This window comes from Lactuca serriola, chromosome 8 (genome assembly GCF_051521515.1).
Source record: "Lactuca serriola cultivar US96UC23 chromosome 8, Lser_US96UC23_V15, whole genome shotgun sequence".
Classification (NCBI taxonomy): domain Eukaryota; kingdom Viridiplantae; phylum Streptophyta; class Magnoliopsida; order Asterales; family Asteraceae; genus Lactuca; species Lactuca serriola.
Window position 1 is genome coordinate 44,151,895 of NC_136415.1, and position 24,126 is coordinate 44,176,020.

The window sequence follows — 24,126 nt, forward strand, 5'->3', positions numbered from 1 at the left end:
TCAGTGAGTGAAACCCTAAGAGAGAGCCTCCCATCGTCCTTAGTGTGTGTGAGTGTTGTTGGAGCTAATTGTGTTTTAGAGACTTAGTGAAGAAAAAGGAAAGGAGCTCTTGGAAGCTAAAGCTTGAAGTGCCAATTTCGATCTGAGATCTACAGAGAAAGGGGCTACACTTAGAGGTATAAAGTTCAAAACGTTCCTCTTCTTTTGGTTGTTGTTGCATGTGCCATTTCTAGGGTTAAAACCCCAAAGGTGGAGACTTTATGAGTGTAAGGTGCTCGATGGTCCGAGATATGTCCCTTTTCAGTGGTATTAGTGATTTAGAACCATAAAGTTTCCATCTTGGTTGTTAGTTTGAGGTCATGCTTGAGTAATAAGCCTTCTAGAGTTAGAGGATGGAATATTATGGGAGTTGGTGGCTTGTTCAGCCATGCAAAGGCTTAAAGTCATCAACTTTATGGATTAAGAGGCTTAGATGTGGTCAGATCTAGAAATTAGACGTGAGTCTTAACTGTTTAAGACCTCAAGAGCTAAGGGGCTGAAGTTAGGGAGTACACTGGGCGTAATCCCAGTACACGCCGCGTACCGGGTGGCGTTCCCCGATTCTGAGAGGCAGCCGGGTACGCTCAGCGTACACATCTGGTACGCGCAGCGTAACCCGGAAAGTTGACTTTTGGTTGACTTTTAGGGTATGGTCTATTGTGGGGCCTTTTGAGTTATGAGAGGGGTAAAATGGTCTTTTACCCTTCTGAGAGTGTCATAAGATGACATATTCTAGCCTTTGAGAGTTATATTAAATAGGGTATTTATGTCATATGATTAGGCGGAGGCTAGGCCAGCATTTACCGGGACAGAGATTTACCGAGATAACAGAGGTGAGTCTTCTCACTATACTTTACCTAGTGTGGTAACAGAGTTATGTGACAGTATATGTGAGAGTTATGTGCTAGTGTATTTGCATGTTATTTATGTGTTGTAATTTGTTGTATGTGATATGCATGATTCAGAGTTTACAGAGTAGGACCAGTGGGTCCATAGAGTTAGGACCTTTGGGTCCATAGAGTTAGGGCCAGAGGGCCCACAGAGAATTGGAGCTGGAGGGTCCCACTGAGACACATTGATCAGAGGGTCAACAGAGTTATAGCCTTGAGTGGCTAATATGTGTTAGAGTGGTATTTTGGCGAACTCACTAAGCTTTATGCTTACAATGTTATGTGTTATGTGTTTCAGGTACCAGTGATGGCCGCGGGAAGGCGCTGACATGATTCGTACACACACATGGGATTTTATGTATTTCAATCTTGGGGGATGTTTTGTGAAACAAGGATATGATACAATGACATTTTATTAATAAATTTGTTTGGAAAATGTGTTTTGAAAATGCGACAAATTGTTTTAATTTTTACGGTGTTACAAAGAACATATATCATAGTTAAAGCTTTACAATTCACTTCAAAATGTTTAAGTTAATTAGAAATAATCCTTTTTGTATGTATAATCTATCATACTTTAGGAGATCCAACTTCAACTTCATAGATAGGAATCTCATTGTTGCTAATGATCATAAAGCAAGTTGTACTAGCCATTTTGATCTAGTATACAGTTGTCGATCAACTAAATTTCTTTATTGATCTGCATCAAGAAATGGAAGTGTTACCTATGAAGTAAAGCAACCAAATTCCCATAACTTATTACTTCATAAGGAAAATAATCAATTTCAAAACATCAAACTGCAAACTCAAAATCAGACCTCCAACAGAAACTTGGGCCAGTGTGTTGGTATTCTACTTTCCAGTTTCCAATTCCTATCATGATTCAAGCTTTTAACCCCATTTACTTAAGAAACGACTACTTAAATGTTCTCTGTAAAACCTATAACCACTTGAAATTATGTTCTTTTGCTAGAATTAAGACATTATTACATCTTAATTTCATTGTGATTACAAATTTCTCGTTTTGGTTCATTGGAAACATATTAGCTCTCTTTGACGATCTTACTTATTGGTGGTTAATTGCAGCCGGATGTGCTACAAGAAGAGCATGATGTCATTATAGATAAGGTGATTCCATCCTTTTGGTTTCTTTATTAATCCTAATTATATAAAAATATTATTATAACAACATAAAGACAATGGTAGGATTATGCTTACTTGTATTTCAGATTCATCATGTAGAAGAAAAACGTGAGGAAGCAGAGGCCAGGGCTAAGGGAGTTGGAGAAACAAGTTTAAAATCATTGTTATTTAGAAATAGTGTTACCAAATAGTTATATTATATTCATTTGAAAATTTTGTAGTCTATAGGTGGCTTCTTTAGGAGAAGGGGTATATTTGGAAGCCAAATTTTTAAGCAGGTAAATCTTGAATGACACGTTGTCACTTGTCACTAAGTTCTGATGCATAACACTCAGATTCTTATGTAATTTATGTCATTACAGAAAAGAAGCAGCAATGTAAGATTGTATCATAGGTAGGGTCTGTTTCGTATATATATTATAATGTTTGGAAATCTCACTTTAAAGACCTAACTAAATGTTATCTATACATTACCCCTGTAAGTAGATCAATTGGTAATCTGACTTGGAATCACTAACAAATCAAATTTATAAATTCATAACAACGACTATGAACATAAATATAAGTTCCACTAAAAGCAATATAAGTGTAGCTTAAATGACAAAGATTTTCCAGACAAAAGTCTGGAAATTTCACAAGCAGAACTCCGACTCGATAGCTTTTAATTGACAGGTTCTTAGATTTTTCCAAGCAAAGCAAAAACTTAAATATAAAGAGAATTTTGGACCAAAGTAGAGAGAGAGAGAGAGAGTGTGTGTGTGTGTGTGTGTGTGTGTATGTGTGTGTGTGTTTAGAAGTGTGGGGTAGTGAGTAGCGGTGCTCATCTATTTATCGGAAGAAATTTCAATTTGTGTGTTGCACCCCTACCAGGTATGTGTCGTGTCCTGTCCTTGTCGGCCTCCCTCCTCATGACATATTGCATCTTTTCGCTGGTCTACACTTATGCCTTCTAGAAGCGTGCGCCGCACCATTCGCACGTGTGAGGGAGTTTCTAAAGTTTCAAAAACTTTATATTTTCTTCATATGGGTGCCGCTTTCGGCGTTCTTCATATCCACGCATAACTATCGACCAGTACTACAACTTTCATTTAGATTCATTTGAATCATTCTCAATCTATTTTTAAAGTTATATTTTTAATAGGCTTAGATTATTAAAGTCCTGATAAAAATCATAAATCTTTCATACAACATCCATTCTCGAGTGTCTTTATATCGATGAAATCCTATTTATGAGATCTTCAACTCTTATTTAGATTATTTCGGCAAACGATCGACCGATTTGAATTTAGATTTTTGTGTTAACATAGTTGCGCTAAAACTTAAAAAAATCATGACTTCCTCATATGAAGTCAAATTTGGACGTCCCTTATATGCATGCTCTCGGTTTTACGATTACTATGACTTACACTTAGTTCTTTATATGTACAGAATCCTTGTCACGTCTACTATAATTGTGGTTAAGATTAATTAACCTAATTAATCTTATATCAAAATCATATATTTATTGCCTGCATGAAGAATAATTATTTCTTATTATATCTTAAGTGTCTAGCCAGAATCTATGAACATTACAATTATCCCCCCCCCCCCTTTGTGACACCCCAAAACTGGAACGGCGGAAACGTTCTGGGGTGGAGGACGTCATGTCAACTACCACAACATATGCAGTATACTAATCAAAGTACAACAACCATTTCATTAATAGTAATAAACTTACATAGGTTACATTTCGTGTCAACATCAAAGTAAATACAGAACATAACATAGATGCAGCTCGGTTCTAGGCTGACTTCGCAAAAGCTCCCGGGATGTACCTGTCTATCGATAATCTGAGAATACAAGTTATTTTGAAAGCGAGTATCAGCACTTTTATAATGCTGGTGAATTCATAAGTATTTAGTGTCATTTGTATAAATACACATTTTTATGCGAAATAACTTTATGACAGATAGTAGTTTAGAATCTACGGTGTATTAGCGCTCTTTCCAGAAAATCCTATACTACTAAATCAAAGCAGTCTTCTACTAAGACTCAACAGATTTATGTTTTAAGGAGTAATTTCCCCAAAATACTATCATTACCAAAATTCAGTTTTGACTTTAAAAGAATTATGAGAAAATCACAAGTAAAAATACTAGGGGAAAATAACATATACTATAGCAGTAATACTGGTGATTAAGGCAATGAAAACATAGACTCCAGGAGAGTTAGTGGCATTATGTCACCCATGGGCCTTACCGGCGCGGACTGTAGCTAGCAGTCAGGATGCGGGAGTGTCAGTCCCGTATAGATCTATACACTTGATGTTCTCTCTCCCTCCAGGAGACTCTGGTTACATGGCGATGGAGCGATGAAGCGTCGCAGAGGGAAATAGGGTGTCACATTCTAAAGTATTATAATAATAGTATAGAATCGCAAATGAACTGACTCCTGAGTAAATCTTCGTACTAGAGAGAGAGGGATATATATATATATATATATATATATATATATATATATACATATATATATATATAGAGAGAGAGAGAGATAGAGAGAGAGAGGTAAAATCTCCTAACTATTCCTATAATAGTTACTAATGTTTTAGATGTATGAATGGCGAATGGAAGGATGCCCTTTCTACTCAAGGGAAATGAACTGGTCGATGGAAACCTTTATGTCTATACATGTATACATAACATATAACTAATATTTAAACGACCTTCGGACGGATAACCGATACCCACCAGACCACATCCCAATGAGGAAAAGGAAATAGGGCGAACTAGCCGTTCTAAGTCCTTTAAACATTATTTATATAACTATACAAATATAGGCATGCATTTAACGAAATAAAAAGCATAGAAGAAAACCTTGGTAAAACCTTTGGAAAATCTTTACAAATAAGAATTTACGACTTGATGTCATTTTATAAAACAAGCTTTGAAAACCTTTAGAAAACCTTTCATAAACACGCCTTGAAAATGATTTGATAAAACAATTGAAGTGAAGGAAAACCTTTGTTTGAAACACTGCTGTAACAGGTTTTGAAGGAAAACATACAGCATGAAAGATAGTTTGAGAAAGATCTAAACAAGTAACAACGTTTCGGAAAAACCATTTGAAGTAATATACTTGGTAACATAGATGAAAGTGTAATAAATCCTTTTGCATGCGGGTTATTAATCACATATGATTGATATGATAACTAGCATGTTTCAACTTGTATCCCCCCCCCCCCATAAAAGCATTTAAAAACATTTAAAAGGTCAATTCAGGGGTATGAACTCACCTGTCGTGGGTGACTCTGATGGTCGGACGATATAGGATGCTATGTGTCAAATGAGGACTTGAACACACACTCGGATCCTATTTAACATTTAATGATACATTTAAGTATCCAATTAGTCATTTAATAACTAATTAAGCAAGTAAGGATGTCCAACTACATGAAAACACTTTGCTACAAGTGCTAGGAGTACTAAGGGTTGCATATAAGGAGAGTATGGACTCGCATTGGAGTTTACTCTTCAATTGATGGCCCTTAGGGGTGTTTTCGGTTTCTGGACCATAAACCCCATGAGTTTACGGCCGTAAACTCATGGGAAGGGTGTCATTGGGTGTTCAAAGGTCCTAAACCACCCAAGGAATTATGCTAGACTCGAATCAAAGGCTTAGAAGTGATTAGGTCTCAAAATGGACACTTTTAGGAGTTTACGGTCCTTGGACCAATCCCTTGGAAGTTTACGGCCGTAAACACATGAGTTTACGGTCGTAAACTCATGTTAGTCCATTTCTTTTGTGCTTTTGTGGTTCTAGGTCATGCATGCAAGTTTCTAGTCATTTATACAAGCATTGGAAAGTGTTAAGGGCACTTAAACACCCTTAAAAGGTGTTTATGGTTTTGGGAGACCTTCCCAAACCGTAAACTCATGTTTTTCCCTTCAATTCATGTTCTTGGGGTTCTTAGATCATTCATGTAAGGTTCCATTCCATTACACAAACATTAGAAGGCATTAAGGGCATCTAAACACCCTTTGGGGGTGTTCATGGTTTTTAGGATGATCTCCCCAAACCGTAAACACATGTTTGCTTGGGAAATGGATGATTTTCGAGTGTTAAACTCATCAAGAAGGGATCTATGCTAGTTGTCAAGGCTTAGAATGAACCAAGGCACACTTTGGCACCCGATTTGGAGTTTACGGTCCAAGAACACCTTCGACCATAAACACCTTGTTCTTGGTGTTCTTCAAGGTTTTGACATGTAATCAAATCAAACAACTAGCTAGGAGAAGTATACTTACGTATAGGAAGCTTGAATGATCGATTTTGGCGGATTTGACCGGATGAATTTATGATAGCTGAGAGAGAATCCTTGGGTGTTCTTGAGGTGGGAGTTGGAAAAATGAGAGAAAACGACTAAGAGTCATATTTATACCCTCAGGGGTTCGCGGTCAAAAACTCCGAGTTATTGTCCGTAAATTCCAAATTTTGGAGTTCCGCGACTTACGCTAAACACGACAACTCTAAATTTTACTTCCTTATTTTTTGTTCGCTTGACGAATATTATTTAAAATATTCCAACGGGCTTAAATCCGGCCAAAATTGTTTTGGGATAAATTTGGCTAATTTTTTACGTGCTTAATTACGGCGTTATAACAAACGAAATTTTCGGGTTGTCACATCATCCCCCCGTTAAAAGGAATTTCGTCCCGAAATTAGAGTTTAGGCAAGGAAGTAGGGATGAACAATTGAGTAAGAGATGAGGGTACTTCCTATTCGGCTGGTCCTCGCGCTCCCAAGTGAACTCAGGTCTTCGCTTGGCGATCTAGCGACCCCTCACTAACGGGATGCGGGTTTGGTTTGTTCGGTTTCTGATTCCTACATGTTCCTCTACGAAGTTAGGGTTCCTAATGATCTCTATCAAGACAAGTGGAATTTCGAGAGTTACGTCGGGCAAGTACTTTTTCAAGTCTAAGACGTGGATCGATTTGGGGTGAAACTTATGGAATTCCGAAAGTAGTCGTGGTCTGACAAGGGTTGGACCAATTCTTATAGAGAATCTCGGATAGTCCTAAGCTCTCAGAAAGATAGAGCTTCTCGGTACTTAGAACATAATATACCTCTATGGTGAGATCATCACTGGCGTGATCGCCATTTTGAAGTTCCAAAAGTTTTCTCATACCAGGGGTGTAGTTCTTCGGGTTGGTTCTTAGAAGACTAGGGTTATCCTCAAATTCGCATTTCCTACTGATTGGCTCTCGGAGGTTTTCTAGATCATCGGATGTATTGGCTACACACTAGCATGTATTGGTTTCGTGGCATCTATCTCGACCTAGTGCAAAAATGGACCTGCACTTCTGATTCTCGAGCTGTTTCTAACGGAAACTCTCAAGGTCGGTGAGATAGGGTTTTACCAGATGATTGTTTAGAAAGTTTTTAAGCTTTTCATCATTGTCTAGTAGACGCTTTCACAATATGATTCCTAACAGAAAAGAATCATGCTCTTACTCGCCTTGTTGTTCCATGAATAGCAATCTCTGTTCAGGGCTAACTCAGTCCTTAGAGATTTTCGGAAGTGTTGGACTATTTTGGGAGGTGGTTCTACTATTTCTGTGTGAGATAGTATCCTTGGAACACCTAGTAGTCCAATGAATCTCTAAAACATGCCCTATTCTCCAGGGTGTCGGTTCATTCCAGTTGCAGAAAGCGCGTGTTCTTGTATAACCCATCGACTTACACATAGACTGGTGTCGAGTCTATAATCTCTTCGGTATCTGGGTTATAATGCTTGACCCAACCTACTTTCGTACTTTATTCAAGTATTTTTGGCTGCGGAGGTTATCCTCAGGTTTTTGGCATTCTAGTATACACTTCGGAGAATGCAGTCTATCGTCTACAGGGCGACGATGACTTCTTCCACGTGAGGAGGCGGAGTGTCCTAGGCACTACTCGTCGGTAATGGGGTGGACGAAGTGCCTAAGTAGTGCGATCATCTTCTGCAACTACTCTTCCGGTGGTTCTGAGTTTCTTAGATATAGATTAAGTCTAGAAAGTATAGGGTTCCGTCACTCGGAGCTTCTAATTTCCTCATCCATTCTTCTCAGAGTTTACCTTATTGCAGCTTCCAGGTTTCTGGGATATCTGCTGAGATGCTTAATTTGTGGGATTAAGCGTGGATGGATGGTCGCAGTCATGATTTTGACTTTTACGTCTTGGGTTACTTTTCTAACTGAGGGTGTTAGCTACTACGCTGGCTCAACCGGGTTGACAACAAATTTTGAATTTGTGGTCATTTTAGTAGCTCAACCCGCAGTGGTTCTCTTGACTCCAACTCCTGTTCTATGGGATAGGAGGAAGGATTTCATTACAAGATTTGTGGTAGAACTCATACTTGGCTTAATCACTAATACTTGGTGTATGCAAGCCGTATATAATTGAGATCGATGAGATGTTCAGTTGTGTGGCCCCACCCCAGACCCACAACCCAACGAGGAAGAGGGAGTAGGGAGGAAGCACACATCTTAAATCGTATTGATCTAAATTATATACCACTCTAATGCATGTACTCAGTAGTAGCAAGTTAATCCCATGAGTCCCTTCTCTTGATTCTCGAATCTGATTGTGAGGTGCTAAGGGTCTTTCTGGGGGATCTATGGAGTAGGTTTCGGGTGGCTATCGTCTTCTGGAATATCGATAGTGTCTTTCGCTTCGCGTTCTATCTTGCCTAAGGAGAGGTTGGTTAACAGCGCGCGATACCCTTCCGCTGGGTATTTCAGAAGGTTTTAGATAAGAGAGACGACCGACGGACTGCATTAGGTTTTATTATTAAGTTCCGAAGATCTTTTATTTTCCGAAATGGCTATGGTGAAAGTTCTTTTTACACAGCACTAGAAATTTACACATGGTTGCACTAAGTCGAACCATGATTGATAGAGGCGTCGAGGTTGGCATACATCGACACGATATAGAATGAGGGTCGGTAGGACCATGTGCTGAACGGGCACACAAGTTCTTGGCGTCTCGGTTTCATCCATGGTAGCACTGTTGTGGATACTTGGATCGATAGAGTTGACGCGGAACTATAGAGGGTCCTGAGATTTCGGAATAATGTACTTTTCATGAATGGATTCTCACGAGGCCTCTCTATAATCGCCTAGCATACACTAGTCATGTATAATTAAGGTGGAAAGGACTGTTGACTGAGCGACTCCGCCCTAAATCCACAACCAAACAAGGAACAGGAAATAAGGCAACATCACTCACTCGAGATCTATCCATCTTAACTATACATGGCTTTAACATATATGTCGACGCATTATAGCTTTACCTGATGAAACTTTGAATTTTACAACAATGCTGCGAATTTCGCCTTAACAGGAGAGGAATTACATTTAGAATTAGCCTTTAAAGGTTTTCGGTTAGTTATCTAGGATTGAGAGACATACCAAAATTTCTACCGACTTCCTTGATGCTTCTCCCTAGGCATTAGGGTTAGACTCTTCATGCGCCCTTGTCACTTCTTTCAGTTAGGCAGTCCCGCTTGAAGTGCCCAATCTCACCACATAGATGGCATACTGGGCTGGTCGCCACATTGGTGGTTGATGTAATGAACTCAACCGGGGTTCTGCAGGTACAAGCGGTATGCCCCTTCTTGTTGCACCTAGCGCAAAAGAATTCTCGACAAACACCATGATGATGGTAGCTACACTTGCTGCAACGGGGAAGGTTTCCTAGGTATGGTCTTCTTGAAGTCGGGATGGAAGGGTTGACAGGGGTATTGACTACCTCGGCTCGTTGCCCTTTGGAAGGTCCTTGAGTCGAGGTACTTCCCTCTTCGCTCTTGAACTTTCTTTTTAGTGGATCTGGTTGAGTTTCTTGGGTGGCTGGGTACCCAGGTGTTGGTTGCTGCTGTCCATTGCTTTGATAGGAATTCCCGACGGGGCTCTTGCTAACGTTGGCGTTGTTAGCGTTCAGGTGAGCCATGACAGCCGCTACGGCTGCTGAAACTGCAGCTTGAAACATAGCTTCATCGAATAAGAGAGGCGATGTTTTGCTAGCGGATTGGTTACGCTTCTTTGGAGGCATGGTTTTCCTACATGGAAAAGGAACACAAGCTGATGAGAGACGATGGTTAACCCTAGACGTATCTATCCTTACTATAATAGGCATTAATTTTTCCCGTGCCTTGGATATTGGTTATCGGAGTGTCGACCTACATCCTTATGATGCAGTCTGGATTTCAAGGTACGGGTAAGAGTATCGGAAAGCCATAAGATGGGGGTCGTTCCTACTAATTTACCTTATATTGGAGAGATTCGCTCTCCGGTTTTGGAAAGATTTGAGGACAGTTCGGAATGAAGACCGCAGAAGGAAAGGTTCATGAAGACTTATGGCTAAACACTCTCAATCAAGGTTTTGGGATCCGATTTAATCGTGTTACTTGCGACGGGAAAAGGCGATTTACCTAACACATAGTGTGAGTAGTGTAATCACTAACTCACTAAATTTTATTATTTTATGGGTGTATTAGCGAGGAGAATACGAGGAAAAGACACTTCTTGGGTTCCATCTATTGGCTCCCTCTGTCTACCTCTTATCCTTGACCGGGACCAGCATTGGTTTTCTTCGGGTAGTTACCTAGGGTTCTCTTCTTGTGTAGACATATTGAATTTCTACTCCCTCTTACTTCCGATCCTGACTCTGAGTGTCATTGTTGTCTTACTTCTGGTCCTGCCCCTGAGTGTCATCGCTTCATGATGGATGACTGGAAATCTCGGAAGTTCAGGAGGATTTCCCACCGGTGTCCCTAAAAGGTATAGGCACTTGGTGGTTTCAATAGTCTCGTCCTAGTTCATTTATTTCCGAACTGGAAATCTTCTCAATGGACCTCTTTTGGGTCTGAATCAATTCTTATGTCGGACGCTGAAGTGGATAAGGTTTTCTACAGGGTTTGTGCGAGAATGGAAATGTCTAAAGAATCCTGAGAGATTATTAAAACATTTCACTAGGTGATCCGTATTGATTCCTGCTACAATTACATAGCGTACACAAATTATATATAGCTTAGATCCGATAGGCCTTCGAATATGTGATACTACTCTATATCCACATCCAAACAAGGAAAAGGAAGTAGAGCGAAACCACACATTCTCAGTCTATGGGATCCTTATCATATATAACCTTGGAAGTATACCCTCTGTAATCATAGGTATGTCAATGAGGATCTTTTCAGTTTTTCACACAAGGTTATCTATGGATCCTAAAATACCCCTATGGTATTTTAATTACTTGCTTGATTCTTGACTTCTGAATATGATTCTGGGATTATGGTGAGTCTTTTAGTATTCCAAAATACTCCCATAGTGTTTTAAACTTAATGTTTGGCTCTAGCATTCCTATTTGGTAAGTTTCAGACCTGTTGCAACACCACCCTCACTCCCAAGCACACGTTCATCGCATCTCAAATAAATGTAGTTGATCAGGTTACATTTATTCCAGCTTACAGTTACATAACTGCCCAGGTTTGACAGTAATGCTCAACATCCGAAGACTTTTATTCTTGTTCTTCTTGTGATACTTTGTTCGGGTGTTTAGATTCTGGATGTTCTTATACTTTGGTAAAATATGGTTATATTTTAAAGTATAGTTCTTGGTCAGAGTGTTTTATCCCTAATTTATTTATAGGCTATCTATCTTTTACGAATTGATATACTGAGCTCACTATAAACAATGCTCTGATACCAATCAGTCACACCCCAAAACCGAAACAGCGGAAACGTTCTGGGGTAGAGGACGTCATGTCAAGTATCAAAACATATGCAATATAGTAATCAAAGTACAACAACCATTTCATTAATAGTAATAATTTTACATAGGTTACATTTCGTAGCAACATCAAAGTAAATAACAGAACATAACATAGATGCAGCTCGGTTCTAGGCTGACTTCGCAAAAGCTCCCGGGATGTACCTGTCTATCGATAACCTGAGAATACAAGTTATTTTGAAAGCGAGTATCAGCATTTTTATAATGATGGTGAATTCATAAGTATTTAGTGTCATTTGTGTAAATACACATTTTTATGCGAATTAACTTTATGACAGATAGTAGTTTAGAATCTACGGTGTATTAGCGCTCTTTCCAAAAAATCCTATACTACTAAATCATAGCAGTCTTCTACCAACACTCGACAGATTTATGTTATAAGGAGTAATTTCCCCAAAATACTATCATTACCAAAATGCAGTTTTGACTTTAAAGGAATTATGAGAAAATCACAAGTAAAAATACTAGGGGAAAATAACATATACTACAACAGTAATACTGTTGATTAAGGCAATGAAAAAATAGACTCCAGGAGAGTACCGAACAGATGATACACCTGGCTCAGTCTAACACAAGGAAACACAGACTCTAAACAGTATTGAATGAATGATACAGCTAGTAAAGTCTAAAACAAGGAATACAGACTCCAGACAGTATCGAGTGAACGATACAGCTAGTAAAGTCTAAAACAAGGAATACAGACTCCAGACGGTATCGAGTGAACGATACAACTAGTAAAGTCTAAAACAAGGAATACAGACTCTAGACAGTATCGAGTGAACGATACAGTTAGCAAAGTCTAAAACAAAGAATACAGACTCCAGGCAGTATCGAGTGAACGATACAACTAGCAAAGTCTAAAACAAGGAAATACAGACTCCAGACAGTATCGAATGAACGATACAGCTAGCAAAGTCTAACACAATGAAATACAGACTCTAGACAATATCGAATGAACGATACAGCTAGAAAAATCTAAAACAAGGGGTGAATGTTAACTCGTATGTAACCATGCTGATCGACGATAGAGTATCCGATGACCCTCCAGGTTACGCGTAGAGTTAGTGACATTATGTCACCCATGGGCCTTATCGACGCGGACTGTAGCTAGCAGTCAGGATGCAGGAGTGTCAATCCCGTATAGATCTATACACTTGATGTTCTCTCTCCCTCCAGGAGACTCTGGTTACATGGCGATGGAGCGATGAAGCGTCGCAGAGGGAAATAGGGTGTCACATTCTAAAGTATTATAATAATAGTATAGACTCGCAAATGAACTGACTCCTAAGTAAATCTTCGTACTAGAGAGAGAGGGATATATATATATATATATATATATATATATATATATATATATATATATTTATAGAGAGAGAGAGAGAGAGGTAAAATCTCCTAACTATTCCTATAATAGTTACTAATGTTTTAGATGTATGAATGGTGAATGGAAGGATGCCCTTTCTACTCAAGGGAAATGAACTGGTCGATGGAAACCTTTATGTCTATACATGTATACATAAAATATAACTAATATTTAAACGACCTTCGGACGGATAACCGATACCCACCAGACCACATCCCAACGAGGAAAAGGAAATTGGGCGAACTAGCCGTTCTAAGTCCTTTAAACATTATTTATATAACTATACAAATATAGGCATGCATTTAACGAAATAAAAGCATAGAAGAAAACCTCGGTAAAACCTTTGGAAAATCTTTACAAATAAGAATTTACGACTTGATGTCATTTTATAAAACAAGCTTTGAAAACCTTTGGAAAACCTGTCATAAACACACCTTGAAAATGATTTGATAAAACAATTTAAGTGAAGGAAAACCTTTGTTTGAAACACTGCTGTAACAGGTTTTGAAGGAAAACATACAGCATGAAATATAGTTTGAGAAAGATCTAAACAAGTAACAACGTTTCGGAAAAACCATTTGAAGTAATATACTTGGTAACACAAATGAAAGTGTAGTAAATCCTTTTGCATGCGGGTTATTAATCACATATGATTGATATGATAACTAGCATGTTTCAACTTGTATCCCCCCCCCCATAAAAGCATTTAAAAACATTTAAAAGGTCAATTCAGGGGTATGAACTCACCTGTCGTGGGTGACTCTGAGGGTCGAACGATATAGGATGCTATGTGTCAAATGAGGACTTGAACACACACTCGGATCCTATTTAACATTTAATGATACATTTAAGTATCCAATTAGTCATTTAATAACTAATTAAGCAAGTAAGGATGTCCAACTACATGAAAACACTTTGCTACAAGTGCTAGGAGTACTAAGGGTTGCATATAAGGAGAGTATGGACTCGCATTGGAGTTTACTCTTCAATTGGTGGCCCTTAGGGGTGTTTTTGGTTTCTGGACCATAACCCCCATGAGTTTACGGCCGTAAACTCATAGGAAGGGTGTCATTGGGTGTTCAAAGGTCCTAAACCACCCAAGGAATTATGCTAGACTCGAATCAAAGGCTTAGGAAGTGATTGGGTCTCAAAATGGACACTTTTAGGAGTTTACGGTGTGACAACCCGATATTTCGAGACAATGTAATGTAAAACCAATCAACTTTAGGTCAAAATATAACTTTCCTAAAATCTTATTTGGGTTAAATAAAGTAGTAGGAATCGTATCAAGGTTTTCGTACATATAAAGAACCCTAAAATCCGAGTTATAACGAAGAAGTTATGACCAACCGAAGATTCTCGGCAAAACCGGCAATACCGATTAACCGAAAAACGCGAAGTTTCAATACAATAGTTTTTAGCCTTAAGTATCTAAATGAAAGTTATAGATAACCTCAAACCGTGAGCGTACATAAAAAAAACATCCAAATCTGACTTCGGATGAGGAAGTTATGATTTTTCCAAGATTCGGGTATAGCAGTAGACAGCTAAAAACTCGAAATAGAGCTCGAGATACTTTTGAACAAAACAACCTAAATGAGAATCTAAGGTCTCAACATTAGTAGCGCAACGGCGAAAAGTATGACGAAAACGGACACCGGATGAAGAAGTTATGGATTTTTAACGGACTTTTCGTGTCCCGGCCCGTTAAAAATAAATAATTAAAAATAAAATCAAAATTTGCCGATGAAGTCTAAACGAGAGTTGTAGATAACATTTTCAGCTACGCGTGCATATAAAGAACGTCGAAAACGGAGCTCGTATGCGAAAGTTACGGATTTACAAGTTCGGGGTCCAAAATCCGAGGCTGTCAGGCCCCCACGACGTGGAACAAGCTTGCCGCGACCCGGCAAGTGATTGAGGGCGTCCAATCAATGGAAGAGGATAGGTTTGACTCCCCACGACATGGCCATCACTTGCCACGATGTGGCACACCCCAAAAATGCCCCTATAAATAGATTTCAAGGGCTCCGAGTTCCATTGCTCAGTTCCCTTCTTTCTCGCGCCGAAACTCTGCGTTTAAGCCCCCGAGACCCTCCCAAAGCCCCGGTTTTCACCTTCAAGTCCCGAAGGAAGGTTTTGTGTTCTCGAGATTCCCGAGAATCCCGAGATTTTCCCGCGTTTTCAACTCTTCCTGTCGAAGTTCTGCTCGATTCTTCTCTAGACTATTTCAAATCAACCACTTCAATCAAGTGAGTTCATACCCCTTAATTAATGTTTTAAACTACTTTTAAATGTTTTATGGGGGGGATACAAGTAGAATCATGCTAGTATTATATCAATCACATGCGATGAATATACAGCATTCAAAAGATTTGGCTACTCATTAGCCGTTTTACCAAAAGGTTTCCTTCAAATGATTTTTATAAACATTCTATATGTTTCAAACTACTTATTACACTGTACTTCTTACTCTGTTTATCATATTTCAAACTTATTTACAACTGTGTTTCAAACAAATGTTCCTTGTACTTATATTGTTTTATCAAACTTATGCCTTCAAATTGTTTTATAGATTGACATCAAGTCGATCTTTCCTTAAACTAGTATTTATGTTTCAAATGTTTTACCAAACTTATTTATGCTTTTATATTATAAATTGCATGCCTCTATATTTATAGTTATATAAGAAATGTTTAAAAGACTTAGGAAGGCTATCCACCCTATTTCCTTTTCGCGCCTTGAGATGTGGTCTGGTGGGATATCGGATACTCGTCTGAAGGTCGTTTAAATATTAGTTATATATCATGTGTACATATAAAGTCATAAAAGGTCCTTCCAGTTCATCTTATGCCCTTGGGTAGCAAGGGTGTACATCCATGTCCATACGTACCACTTAGATTACTAGTAAGCTACCATATGGGTAGTTCAGGAAGATACTAGAACCATTACTAGAACGCGATATCATACAATGAGTCAGTTCATTCATGAGTCAATACTTTCTAGAACATTATTGTACGTTACATATACATCTATACTAGGACGAGAACATATACAACTATACTAGAACGTTTACATTACTATACTTGCTAGGTAGAGAGCACGTACATTACAGCTAGAACAGTTCATTACATTACATATACGAGAATACATTAATTCTGTGATTTAAATCGAAGCATGACTTAAAACTCATGACTTGAGTTGCGGCCAGAGTCTCTTGGAGGGGGAGCGTTGAGTTTGCGTATAGATTCTATAATGGATTGACTATCCTACACCTTGCTGCTAGCTACAGTGGGACCTGCAGGTCTGCGGGTGCCAAACGTCATACATTAATTTCGATCATTCTTATGTCGATGAACCAGTCCATAGTATGAGTTTGTGTATAGATCTATGCTGGATTGACAATCCTACACCTTGCTGCTAGCTACAGCCGGACCTGCAGGTCTGCGGGTGCCAAACGTCATTCCGTTATTACGACCATTCGTATGTCGTTGTTACAGTCGATAGTATGGTGCAATTTATCACAGAATGCCTTAGCATAAAATCCGGTTTAAGGTAGTTAGTACGGTAGTAGTCCTTTTAGAGCTACGTTGTAGTACTACGTTAATTTTCCCATTACATATTTTTAGTGATAACCTCACTTAAACATAAATGTACAAACTATATTTTTGGATAATGATAGTTATACTTTGGAAAATACTTACTCTTACAAGAGACACACACACAGAACAGTTAGGTCTTGGTAGAAGACACCTTCATATACTAGAAGGAATCATAGGGATTCTAGGGTTTTTCAAACACTTACAATTCATATGCACTTTCAAATTCTTACAATACATAGACTTACAAATTCTTACATGCAAATTAAGACACTAAATACTAATGATCTCACCAGCTTCAAAGTTGATACTCGCTTTCAAAATTACTTGTATCCTTAGGTCATCATAGACAGGTACTGATGCAAGGAGAAAGGAAGATGGAGCTTGTTCAAGACTTATCTTTCATTTTGATTTATGCTTTGGTGTTTATCAAAATTTGACAGAATACAATTGTATAATAATTATTTTATTAATGCAATGGATGATGTTGCTGCTTGTTTACTACTTTACATTGTTGTTGATATTATACATGACGTCCTCCGCCCCAGAACGTTTCCGCCGTTCTCGGTTTTGGGGTGTGACATACGGTTCTTGGACCAATCCCTTGGGAGTTTAAGGCCGTAAACACATGAGTTTACGGTCATAAACTCATGTTAGTCCATTTCTTTTGTGCTTTTGCGGTTCTAGGTCATGCATGCAAGTTTCTAATAATTTATACAAGCATTGGAAAGTGTTAAGGGCACTTAAACACCCTTAAAAGGTGTTTACGGTTTTGGGAGACCTTCCCAAACCGTAAACTCATATTTTTTCCCTTCAATTCATGTTCTTGGGGTTCTTAGATCATTCATGTAAGGTTCCATTCCATTACACAAACATTAGAAGGCATTAGGGGCATCTAAACACCCTTTGGGGGTGTTTACGGTTTTTAGGATGATCTCCCCAAACCGTAAACACATGTTTGCTTGGAAAATGGATGATTTTCGAGTGCTAAACTCATCAAGAAGGGATCTATGCTAGTTGTCAAGGCTTAGAATGAACCAAGGCACACTTTGGCACCCGATTTGGAGTTTACGGTCCAAGAACACCTTGGACCGTAAACACCTTGTTCTTGGTGTTCTTCAAGGTTTTGACATGTAATCAAATCAAACAACTAGCTAGGAGAAGTATACTTGCGTATAGGAAGCTTGAATGATGGATTTTGGCGGATTTGACGGGATGAATTTATGATAGTTGAGAGAGAATCCTTGGGTGTTCTTGAGGTAGGAGTTGGAAAAATGAGAGAAAACGACTAAGCGTCATATTTATACCCTCGGGGGTTCGCGGTCAAAAACTCCAAGTTTTTGTCCGTAAATTCAAAATTTTGGAGTTCCGCGACTTACGCTAAACACGACAGCTTTAAATTTTACTTCCTTATTTTTGGTTCGCCTGACGAATATTATTTAAAATATTCCAACTGGCTTAAATCCGGCCAAAATTATTTTGGGATAAATTTGGCTCATTTTTGACGTGCTTAATTACGGCGTTAAAACAAACGGAAATTTTGGGTCGTCACACCCTTTAGGATGATTACCTCCCATAGTCATCAGCAAGAGAGTGTTGGATGATGATTTACAAGTTACTTTTTCATCCTAAGATATTAACGATAACTTCTACGTCTTTCGAAACGAGTGTCTAACTTTTGGATTTCTTAACTATTGGCGGCCTTCAACCTTACATGCTTTCTTCGTTATCTTTTGGACATTCGATCCTGACCTTCGAATTACAAATTCGAACTTCATCAAAGATTCCTGCTTCTTCCCAAATAGACTTAAGCAAAGTTAAGGTCTTTATTCTAGCTATCGTAACAGACCAAATGGTCATGCCCTAATGAGCTTCCATTGCATGATGCAATGAATTGACTTAGGTCACTTTAAGTTAGACTCTAGCACAAAATGTACATTCCTTCATGTTCTAATGTGGCACAACCACTTCTTAATAGGTAGTATTTCTAGCTATTAGCTACTTAACCCTAATGATGGTTGCGATACTTCTGTCGATTGCTTCAATTATATTTTCCTTAAATCTCCTGAATAAATTTGGATACTACATCGAACATGGTTCTCTGAACCGAATAACTTACTTTTCAGATTCTACCCTAGTCAGACTCGATTTGCTATGACTACTATGGTCAAAATAACATCCATTTTCTTAGTCATCATGGAAACAAAAATAATGACGAAAACGAATAAAACAAACTCAACTATTGGTGTCTTAGTAACCTTGTGACTTTCCCTGATCTAAGTGCAAGTCTTATGCTTATGGTAGTATAGTCCTCTACTATCTTTCACACCTACTCATACTCGTCCCAAGAATTGTTTCTCAGTTCTCCAAGTCACCACACAATAAATTCATATAGCAATTTAACACATCGAATAGTGTAACATAATTAGGGATTATATTACTTCTTACACTACAAGAAAAACACGATTTGCTACGGAAGATCTCTATGGAATGTATTTTCATTGTTAATCTGCAATGGATCGTGCTATGGAATGTCGTTCCATGGCAAGGTTGCTACCACATTGTGTATGGTTTTTAATTCCGGTAGCGAGCATAGGACTTGCTAGGGAACATGATACCGACTCCATATTTGTTGGTATTATGCTACCGATATTTCTATGGAAAAAAATTTGTAGCAATTTTCCAACGAAATTTGTTATGAAATCACTTTCCATTGTACTACTGCTATGGAATTAATTATTGTGATTACTATGCAACAAACTTTTTGATGGAAACCAATTTCATAGTTTCTTTGCTATGGAAGTATCATTCGTAGGTATTTGCTAGGAAATTCTGCTATGGAATTTGATTTCCTTTGCTTGTTTTTCTATGGAACAATAAGTCTAGCTAATTTTTGATGACATTTGTTATCAAATTATATTCCATTGCAACGCTGATAAGGAGTAGTTCAAATTCATAGATATTTAGCTATGGAAATGTGTACCGGCAATAAAACTCGTTGACAAGGAGTAGTTCAAATTCATAGATATTTATCTTCATCCATGAACCTATGTTGACTGGTAGCAAAATCTATGCATTTTTTCACTCCTTGTATGAAAACTTGCGATACATAACCACAATTATCTTTTCTTTAATACATCTTCTATTTGTATTTTTCGTGGTGTTAAATCTGTAACATATACATTTAAATAACACAATATTAGGTTCATTAATATTGCTTCGAATTAATAGACAAGATTTGAAGTAAATATATATGTAGAATATAAATATTGCAAAGGTACCTTAACAACAACTCTTTAATTTCACAAAGTTAATGACCGAATGTTGAACCAATATGTAATAAATGATCAAACTTAAACAAATTAACATCATCAGGTTACTACTTTACTATATACCTTACACAGTGCACAATCTAATTACCAAATTGAAAATAGAATACATTTATGTATTGATACTAAACCAAATCACAGATATATATTAACATTTCACCAAATTACAAGTATATATATTCACATTACACCAAAATACACACATAATATGCATGCATAACTAAATGTGTGAATCAAACAACCACCATATAACTACTCTAAACTAATGTCAAACATCTTAGCAAACGCAACCAAACATGCATCCCCTATACAAATATCACAATTAAACAACCAACTGTATTCATGCATAAAAGCTTTTCCATATTTTCTCACATATGGATGTTTTGCATAACTTTTATGTGAGCCATGGAATTATATCTACTTTGATCTCCTTCCCCTTACCAAGTGGCTTCTAACCTTGTAATAGGTTTGTCTCAGATTCCAACTTCTTTTTGTACTAGTGTAAGCATTATTCAACATGATCAAAGCCTCTTGCTTCCTTTCACAGCCTTCGACCATCAACAACATTCCCGGAACAAATATAGCATCCAACTGTCCCTTATCGGCTGCATCTAGAAGCAACTGTTTCCTGCTCCATCTTCTCCTTAAAAAAATACTTCTCCTGAAATACATTAAGTAATCATACAATTTTAATATAAACAAATACAAATATATATATATATATATATATATATGTGTGTGTGTGTATATAGAAAACAAACTGTATGTGCAATTGATAGAATACATAAAATAAGAGTACCATTCCATCGTTGAAGAGTTTGTGTGGGTTGTTCAACTTTCTGCATTTGCAGATGACTTCATCCATATCAATACTAAATGGACGAAACCTTAGTTGATTTATGTCGATGGTTTGATATATTGCTTCTGATGTCGCAAAATCTCTAAATAGTTTACAACTATAATTTACAAATGAACAAACTTCATCTATTAAACACAAAATTAACTACATATACAAATATAATAGAAGTATTGTATACGAAACTTACACTAACCGACACTTAAAAGCATCGATTGGTGATTTTCCCCCAACCATAGTTACTATTTTTATTGATGATTTGCGATGGCAAAGTATTAATCATTGTTCATTGTTATCTTGTTCGCATTCTTGCTGATGAAGAACTCGTTGCCATGATGTTGAACTGCATTGAGTGTAATACAGATAATGCAAGAACAAGGATTTTAGGCTTTATTGATCATCGATTCGGAAGTTTGATGTTTGGGAATGGATTGTAAATGTTAAAAACGGTGTAATAGGGTAAGGAAAAACACCTTACTTTATGATGCTCTGCTCGTCGACTAAGTACTGGCATCAATATTATCGGGGTAAATAGATTTTCAGAGTGATTACCTATCGACGATTAGGGGTTTATATGTTCGTCTGCAGTTTTACCGCCGGGAAAATTTGAGACGTTATGAAGGGTTGAAACACTGAAACTAAGACAAGCCATCAGAAGCATCATGGCGCCGAAATGATGTACAGTGCAAAAAGACCAAAGTGCCATTGAAATCATTCCAAATACGTTATTAAAAAGGGAAGTTGTGTAAAAACAAATAATTCAAACATTTTAGCCTTTTATGGTCAAAGTGGAACTTTGACAATTTAAATGAAAAAGACGAAGTTAAATAAAAATATTGAAGGAAGTAAGATTTGAACCTGTGACTTCGGGAAAGATGAAAGACACGTCATCCAGCTGAACTAAAGTAACTTATGTTTCTTAAGACTGAATAACTTTAATATTATGCTCATTAATGTGGCAGACCATGACCCATATGTCATCCATGGGTATTACCATGACATTGTAAGCAACCCATGACCCATAATATAAACACTAAAATAACATACACTAAATTAACATATATGTCAAATTTTGATAATTATAACACAACCATTTAATTTTACTAACATAATATAAACACTAATATATTTATATATATTAAAAATTGACCAAGTTATGAATAGTAAGCTTTTGTTGACTTTCATTTTGCCACACGACTTTCCAAAATTTTACACTTTTAGTCCCTTAATAACAAAACAACATATTTACTAATCACGTAACAACATCAACTAACTACTTATCAAGCAAATTACTATATAACACTAATATATATATATATATATATATATATATATATATATATATATATATATATATATATATATATACACAGACATATATAAGCTAGGTTCAAATGTGGATTACCATCTAATATGAATACGTTCAATGTTATATAATTATTTTAATTATTAAGCATTTTCACTAATTAAATCGTCTATAAGGTTATTATACACTTTTTTAATTATTCCCATTCTGTCATAATGTTATTAGGATGTTTATTGAGTCGTATTCTGTAAGAATTAAAACAAATAAAAAACGATGGATGAGAACAAAAATGAAGTAGAATTGGTGAGAATCCATTAAAATAACAATAGTTCTGTGAAATTGAACATATCCACATTACTAATCAACATATTCTCTTAGTAATTTTCATAAAATAGCATTATCGACACGTTCACACAATAGTTGTCCATCTACATTATAACCTAGCCCATATATATATATATATATATATATATATATATATATATATAAAGAGAGAGAGAGAGAGAGAGAGAGAGAGCTAGGTTCAGGTGTTTAATGTATTTATTGTGTTATTGTATGCATAAATGTGGGCCAAACAAAATTTAAAATATAAATAAATAATTAAATAAATAAATAAGGGTAATTAGGTAACTTTATAGCCAACTTCCCCAAATACTTTCCTATAATTATGCTAGTTGATTTTAGCCTAATTTATCCCCTTTTAATTACCACCGATGTCACTTTGAAAAACCCCGAGTAAGATTCGATCGAAAGCTTTCAGCCACCACGATCCAAAGTTTGGATTTTAACCTAAGCCCTCCATAGGAACTGGTCGATCCATCAGGAGGAGGATCGCCGTCTCTGGGGCTCGATGAGGCCGAATCATCGAAGACATGAAGAAGCAGCGATGTGGTCTCCTAGGTTCTACGTGCCAAAGGGAATAACGGGATGGGGTAGGGCAACATCATCGTCGCAGTAGGAAAGAGGTCGATGGATCAGAGGGGGTTGTTTCCACCCATGTTTGCTCAGGGGAAGCACCCACTTCGTTGGGTTTCGCTCTCGATGGTTGAAAGGTGCGTGGACGGGGGCTGCTCTAACAGCTCCCCTAATCTTCTTCTTTCTATTTTTTTTTTATTGTTTGAACAACAATCATTGCGAGGAATTGGTGTTTAATTTTGATTTTTGACAGAAAAATATAGAGGGAAGAGGGGACATCGAATTTTGTGATGGAGAGTGGTTTGATTGTGGCCACAGAATCTCGATGTATTTAAAATTAGTTTTCTTTTTCTTTAAGTTTAGTAATTGTAATGTGATCCTATGTTCTACTTCTAATGATTGTTATATGATCTCATCATATAACATAGCAACTTTTAAATAGGCAAGTTTTAAGCCATTTGGTGGTTTGGTGATCAAAGGAGCTTATTAGAGTGCTCTGTGTTGTTTTTTTATTATAGACAGGTAGTGGCCACTTTTCGCCTGTTGGTGGTTATCATGCTGGAAGAGAAATGGCATTTGTTTTAGATGTTGCTCACTTTAAGTATCCTCCTCATTGGGTCCCACTTAAAACACATTCTGTTCAAGTGTTGTGTTTGTGCCGAAGCCCAATGGCCTTGAAGAAGATGATGGTTGGGTGATCTCGTTTGTACATGATGAACATTTGAATATATCTCGGGTAAGTTTATATCAATCTCTTATTACATGTATAGATATTATTGTGAAGAAAATTGGACTAATGTTTCTTGGATATCAATGGGACACAAATTGGCTTAATTTCATAGGTTATCCTAGTAGATGCACATAAGTTTACCAGTGAGC